Genomic DNA, 7,444 nt, shown 5'->3' with positions numbered 1-7,444 from the left:
GGAGGATCAATTGCAGGGCATGTCCTGCTCAGCTCCTGCAGCCCTGGGACGGAGCACACTCAGTCACTTTGCGGGGACAGAGCATGCTCAGTGCATTCAGAATCATCAGAATTTAGCAGCCAAACTCTAACAAGTCTCTACTGGGCACTTGCTGCAAAGATTTTTCAAAGGCTCGTAACTTGGCCAAATGTGGGTGTATTTTCAGGAGAACAGCAAAAGGCCCCTCCCAGCCACCGAGGCGACCCCATGCTCCAAAGCTTGGGGATGCTAGAGCTTCTCACCCAAAGGTTATAAGCGGGTTTTTTTTAACATGGGCAAAACAATGTATTTTTCCGCCGATCTCTTTGGAAACATCTAGGCTGAAACTTTTTTGAACACGCAGCTCGAGGCAGATGCTCGGCCTGGAAAATTTCCACCCAAAAGCCCAACTTGAGCCAAAGCAGCTGCAAACAGGATCGTGCGTTGGCAGGCGCCGGGCGACTTTGAGGAGAGATGCTGCTACCGGCTCTGCCTGTGATAAAGAAGGGTGTGAGCCCGGTGCGGCTCAGTCTGATTCACCGCAACACATCTGCCCCAGGTGGAATTGAGCAGCACACGTAGCCTTGCACATCGGCAATAAAAGCCGTCGAGATAAAGGCTATCACGGAGAAATTAGATCAGGGTTCGAGGGCAACGCAAAGTGTTTCCCTGAACAGAGCAGGAACTCCTCTCCCCCACCGAGTGCCAAGTCAGTGGGTTCTAAGTGGGGGAGAGGCCTGGCCCGTGGCTGAAGGGGTAGGTGGGTGGGGGAGGGCAGTGGCTTTGAGCGTGGGCTGGTAGGGGGCTGGTGGGCTGGGGTTGGTGTGTGATGTGGATGTGTGGTTGGGTGGCTGGGGGGTAGGTGAGAAGTTGGCGCATGGGGATGGGGTGGCTGATTGCGGTGGCAGGGGTAAGGGTAGGTGTGTGATGTGGGCCTGGAGATGTCTGGTTGTAGTGTCTGGCGGCAGGTGTGAGGTTGGGGGGTGAGTGGCTGGGGTTGGGGTGGCTGGTTGTGGTGGCTGGGGGTAGGTGTGGGGCTGCGGGTGCGCAGTGTGGGGGTGGGTTGTGTGGTTGTGGTGGCTGGGGGTAGGTGTGGGGCCGGGCGTGTGCACTGTGTGTGTGTGGGGGGGTGAGTGGCTGAGGGTGAGGTGTCTGGTTGTAGTGGCTGTGGGGCAGGGGTTGATGTACGGCTGGCGGCTCCCCACACTGCTGAGGGATCCAGCGGCTGAGTCCCCAGGCGCTTCTCCCCTCTGGTGTCTGTGCAGAGCCCCAGCCCGGCATCTCATGGCGTCCCCTGCACATGCACGGCGTGCGAGCCACCTTACCTGATCGCACAGAGCACGTGGGCCCCTGTGCTGTCAATCAGCCTCCCCGCTGGCCAAGCGCTGTCTCGCAGAGCGTCCCGGGGCCCACGGAGCACCCGGCCAGACGCTTTGCACAGAGCCTAGCCTGTCATTGCTCTTCACTTAACAGCAAACCAGAGTCTAGAGATCACCTGAACCTGCCCCACGCAGGGCCCCACCTCGCCCCGCTTTCCTGGGCAGCGTGGGGGAGTCAACTGTGACCCCCTCCCCATCCGGCTCCTGCACTCAGCGTGGGCGGGGGAGAATGGCTGAAGAGATGGAGGCCCTCCAGGCCCTGCCACCCCGGGACAGTCCCCACAGACGTCCTCCTCTTGCAACCCGGCTCCGCGGTTGCATTAGTCAATGACTCTCTTTCGTTAGCCCTTTGCCACCGGCCTTGGGGGTCTCCATAGGGTTGCCAGGTTTCTACTTGCACAAAACCAAACACCCTTGGGCCAGGTTCCCAGCCAATGGGAGCTGTGGGGGCGGCGCTTGGGGCAGGGTCAGCATGCGGAGCCCCCTGGCTACTCCTATGCACAGGAGCCGGAGTGGGGACATGCCGCTGCTTCTGGGAGCCACGCAGAGCCACGGCAGGCAGGGAGCCTGCTTTAGACCCGCCGCTGACCAGAGCCGTCAGGGTCCTTTTTCGACCAGGCGTTCCGGTCAAAAACTGGACACCTGGCAACCCTAGATCCCCATCCAACATGGAGCCTCCTGCCCCACATTCCCAACAGGGTTTGCAGGTTTGGGGGGTCCATATAATGTGTTCACAATGGCCCCCGTACAGGTGTGGGGCTGGGGGGATGGTTTGTTGTACGGTATGTGCGGCTATGGGGGGGTTGGTTTGTTGTATGGTGGGTGGGTGTGGGGCTGTGGTGCGACCATGTTGGAGGGTGGGGGCTGGTTGCCCCTCTTGCTCAGGGCTGGTGCTGGTCTATGGTTCATGCCCCTCCTTGGGTGTGATGCACTGGGCCCACCCATGTCAGCAGGGCCAGATTAGGACATTCTGAGGCCCTAAACTATGTCAAGTGTAAGAAGGCCCATACTATTAAAAAAATAATAATTGATTATTTTCACAGAAAGGACATCGAATATATAAACACGAAGGCTTTATAGTAGCATATATACAAAGGCAAAGTTGTAAAAATAGAATAATAATCAAACTAAAACATGTCTTGCAATATTACTGTTTGCATTATAAAATAGTTTCAAATTAACGTATTTTCATCTATGATTTCTTAATTAGTAGATATGAAAACTTTATAGCTACAGCAACACAAAAGCAGTTACAGTTACACAGACCAGCTTACTTAATGGAGGCAGGACAACCTGCAGTATGTCTGTCTGCACATCACATTCATTTTAATACTGACTGTCACAGAGTCCCCGGGCGATGCTCTGGAACTGCTCCTCACAAAGCCAGTCAGGACTTTGGGGAGCCTCCTCTCCCATGGAGCAGACTGTCTTCGGGGCAAGAAGCTCACACGGCTTCACCTCCTGGGTCTCTCCTTGGAGCATTCAGCATATGCCCCTCCGTGCGCTTCCCACAGCAAGTCCGCCCAGGCGGGGTCCTGGAGAAGCCAGAGGGTCCTGCACCCCCACTATGCAGTCAGACGTGACTCTCAGCCAGCCAGTAAAACAGAGGTTTATTAGATGACAGGAACACGTCTAAAACAGAGCTTGTAGGTACAGAGAACGGGATCCCTCAGCCGGGTCCATTCTGGGGCCCAGCGAGCCAGACACCCCTGTCTGCCCTCACTCCCCGTCCCCAGCCAGCTCCAAACTGAAACCCCCTCCATCCCCTCCTTTCTGGCCTTTGTCTCTTTCCTGGGCCAGGAGGTCACCTGATCTCTTTGTTCACCTTTAGCCATCCCCTTGCAGGGGGGAAGGACCCTGGCCATTTGTTGCTAGGAGACAGATTGTCGGCCATTTATGCACACTGGAGACTTAAGAAATGCATAGGGGAAACTGAGGCACCCACACAGTAGTCAGAGGAAATATTAAGAACAGTCCCACTTCGTCACATCTCTCCCCTCTTCGAGACTGAACTGAGCGAGGTCACTTTATCCGGTGACCTGGGGAAGTTCGAACCCACCAGCGTTCCCATTGATGCCCCAGCACCTCTCCCATTCCTTGGTGGGAGTTACACCAGGCCTTTCCAGTTTCACCCTCCTGTGGGTCTGTTGTGCTTGATGGCACTTGCAGGCTGCATGTGGGAAGGTTTATGTGGCCCATGCCCTTTTGCCACCCCAATACCCCTGGGGTTTAAACTGAGATTGGGTCTTTTCCCAGCGCTCCAGTTTGGAGGGCTGCAATTTGGGCTCTCTGGGTTAAGAGCCCCCATCTGGACCTTGGCCACCCTCTGAACAGGTGTCTCTGTCCCCAGCAGTTCGGCATCAGCCCATTGCATTTGACACCACCACGTCGGGGGAGAGTGATCAGTATACACAGTAAAGCGCCGCCCAAAATGATACAGCTGCAGCTTTCTAAGGGCCTGCACCATGGCCAGGCATTTCTTCTCTGAGGCCGCATAGTTCTGCTCCCGGGGCAGCAGTTTCTTGCTCAGGTACCCGATGGGGTGTCTCCTCCCCTCAGCATTGGCTTGCATCAGCACCATGCCCAGCCCTGCATCTGAGGCATTGGTGAGCACTGCAAAAGGCTTGGCAAAGTCTGGGTTTACCAGATTTACCAGGCCCTGGATTAGAGAGTCCTTAAGTATACAGAGAGCCCTCTGGCACTGCTTGGTCCAGACCGCCTTGTCTGGCTTACCCCTCTCACATAGCTCAGGGATGGGGGCAGCTAGGGGGATAATGTGAGGTACAAACCTCTGGTAGACCCCCACCTGATAAAGGCCTGGACTTGTTTCTTGGTCTGAGGAATGGGCCAATTTCTGATCATCTCCACCTTGCACTTTTCGGCTTTTACTGTCAGTCCTGCCTCCTTGAGGCAGCCCAGCACCCTCTTCACCTGGGACACCTGTTCCTCCCAGGTCTGGCTAAAGACACACCTGTCATCGATGTACGCCAGGGCCAAGTTCCCCATCCCCCTCAGCTTGTCTAGAATCTCCCCAGGCCTAGGCATGGGGTAGGCATCAGACACGGTGATGGCTTTAAGCTTCCGATAGTCCCCACAGAACTAGATCATCCTGTCTTCCTTGGGAACCAGCCCCAAGGGTAAGCTCCATGGCTGTTGAACGGCTGGATCACATCTAAATCCAGCTTGTCCTTGACCTCTCTCTCCAGGGTTTGGGCTGCTTTCCCAGTGACTCTGAATGGGGAACATCCGATGGGGAGATTGGCTCCCACCTCAGAGAAAAGATCCACCCAGGGGGTCTTCCCCCTTCTCCTCCCAATCCTCCCCTTCCAGGTCCAGGGGTCCCCTCACTCTCCTCCCATACAACAGCTCGAATGGGAAGAACCCTGTGGATTCCTGGGGCACCACCAGCTGCCTCCCGATTTCCCCCAGTTTTACTTCCTCTTGGGGAGCCAATTCCCAGTACAGGAATCCCTTCTCCCGCAGGACTCTGTCCCTGCAGCCTTCCCCAAGGGGGTTTGCAGCGCTGTGGCCAGCAAGTTCCCTCAGCTTTTCCAAGGAGGGATCCTTCCGCAGCTCAGTCTGGAATTCAGCTGCTGGGGAAGGGAGTGGAACCTGCTCCCTCTTGCTGGCTGGGCCTGGGGTCACAGCCCCTCTGAGCCCTGTCCCTGGTAGCTTCCTCCCTGCTGTGTAATCACTTCCCAGCAGCACATCTGGACCAGGCAAACCTGGTTGGCAGCAGACCTGCCCTGCCTGTGTGTCCCCCCACTCAGCTGGGGTCTCAGCTCCCCACATGCTCCGCGCTGCCGTGGCTGTCCCAGTGGGGGCAGGCAGCAAGCTCTCTGCTCTGGTCACAGCATCAGAGCCAGCGTGAGCCCCCTCTCCGGTTTGCAGGGGGGCGGGGAGCATCTCTCTGTCCCATTCAGCCCCAGAGGTCTGGTTACAGGTAGGCAGGTATCCTGAGCCCAGCAGCCGCTCCCTCCTGCCAGCCAGGTCATTTGCATTTTCACTGATCATTTCCATCTGAGCCAATTGGTTCCCTGGATTCAGTCTTGATATAGGTCATTTTTAAAACTGAAATTTCTCCTGAGCAGTTTGTTACCATTGGACTAAAAAAACCTGCAAAATCGCTTCCAAAAACCAGTAAAAAATAAAAAAAAAATTAATTTTATATTATACATATTGAGATTTATATATCTATACAACAACAAATTATATATATATATACACCCAAAACCTGTTATTTTACCAAGATATTTCTGTGAAAGTTAGTGCTATTTTGTCTATGTTCTCACAGGAAAACAAGAGAGGATATATCTTTTTTTTTTACACCATGAATAAGGAAAATTATCCTTCTTTTCATATGAATAAATTAAAAAAAAACATTTGATTAATTTTGTTATTACAAAGTTTATCCAGACTCTCTATAAAATATATTTACAAATGTTTATTCTGATTAATTTTCGCTATGAAACAATGAATTGTTGGGATTTTTCTTTTACCATACTATAAAAATACAATGTATTATGCATATGATATGTGATTTATAAGTCTATATATGAATTTTTACATAACATACTACCTATAATAAAATATTATCTTGTGTGCTCCAAACCTGCTGAGCAGAATATCCCAGTCTTTTTTTCTAGGCAGACATCTCTCTTCGTGTTCGCTTCTCTATCCTCTGTCTCCCCCAGGACCACTAATTAATCTTGAGTAAACACCTCGGACACACAGAGTGACAACAAGCTATATGTGCGAAAGAGAAAGAATTTACCAGAAAAAAGACTGGTAATCTCTAGCCAGGCATTGAGAAAGTGAGGAAAAACTAGTCTATATTCAAGCAAATATAATGAATATTTAATAGCCTATAAATCATATATGCAGATAGTTTGAAATAACTTGCTCAGAAAATTTTGATATATATGTATATCTGCCTTCACTTTCTCTCAAAACCCTCTATTTGTCCTTTCATCAGCACTCTCTGATATTTATTGGGAAGGTTTCAGAAACTGATGGAGGAAAGCCAACACAAATTTATCCTCCTCGAGATCCACTTGACCATAGTCCATAAGACGATCACCTGCAAACTCAGTCATGTGAAGCCTAGATAGCATATGGAGCAGAAAGCGGCGAGTGCACTAAAACACACAATGGTCCGTATGTACAGACCAGAGGAACAAACACACTAACATTTAAGAAAATGAAGAAAAACAGGAGCGAAGACACTATGACTGAGTTTGCAGGACCATAGACAAAAGATGGCGGCCTTCTGGCTATCACCAGCCAAGGGGGACGCTATATGTGACATCACTCCTAGGACGAGTCCCATACGAGTATGAGCTTAGCACGATTGCTACACGACACTGTCATCTCCGACCTCACATTTTCCCCCCATTTTATCGGCAGTGAGATTATTTGTTTATTTAAATAAGTTCTCAAAGCACGGTCAGTATTTCACCCGTAGCAGCTGGCCAACAAAACGCTGCCTTAGGAGACTGACAGCAGACTTACTTATAGAAATACTAATTTTACAAGTGCAGTTATGGCTTTTTTTCTCAGCCCTGGCCTCCCACCTGTCAGTAACGAACAATTAGTGAAGGGTGAGGGTAAGGTAAGGGTATTTGTGCCAGGTATGTAAATGTGTGTCATATTTGCATGAAAATATCTGTATTTAGAGAGAATCTTCTTTCCCCCATATCTCCTTTAGTTATCAACCGATTTTGAGGAAATTGGAAATGGAGTCAGGTTTTTCTTGTTTCGAGGTCCCAAGCTGTAGTTTAGTTTATGCGTTAATCTGGTGCTGCGTGTCAGGGACTGTGGGTGCCCTCTGCCCCATCCTGTTATCACCCAGCTAACCGACGCCTACGGCCTTGGATCACAGTCCCAGGCCCCAATAAGGCTGATGCAGCAGCAGATACGGGGAGCCTGGTCGATGTGCCAAGGACACCTGCTTGCTCTGTCAGGCAGCCTGTGAAGGTACAAGCAAGGGCCCTGGGCAACCCTGACCCCGCCCTCCTGTCCTTCAGGCAACCCTGACCCCACCCTCC

Source organism: Mauremys mutica, chromosome 2 (genome assembly GCF_020497125.1).
Source record: "Mauremys mutica isolate MM-2020 ecotype Southern chromosome 2, ASM2049712v1, whole genome shotgun sequence".
NCBI classification, from domain to species: domain Eukaryota; kingdom Metazoa; phylum Chordata; order Testudines; family Geoemydidae; genus Mauremys; species Mauremys mutica.
Note: the sequence above shows the minus strand (reverse complement) of the source record.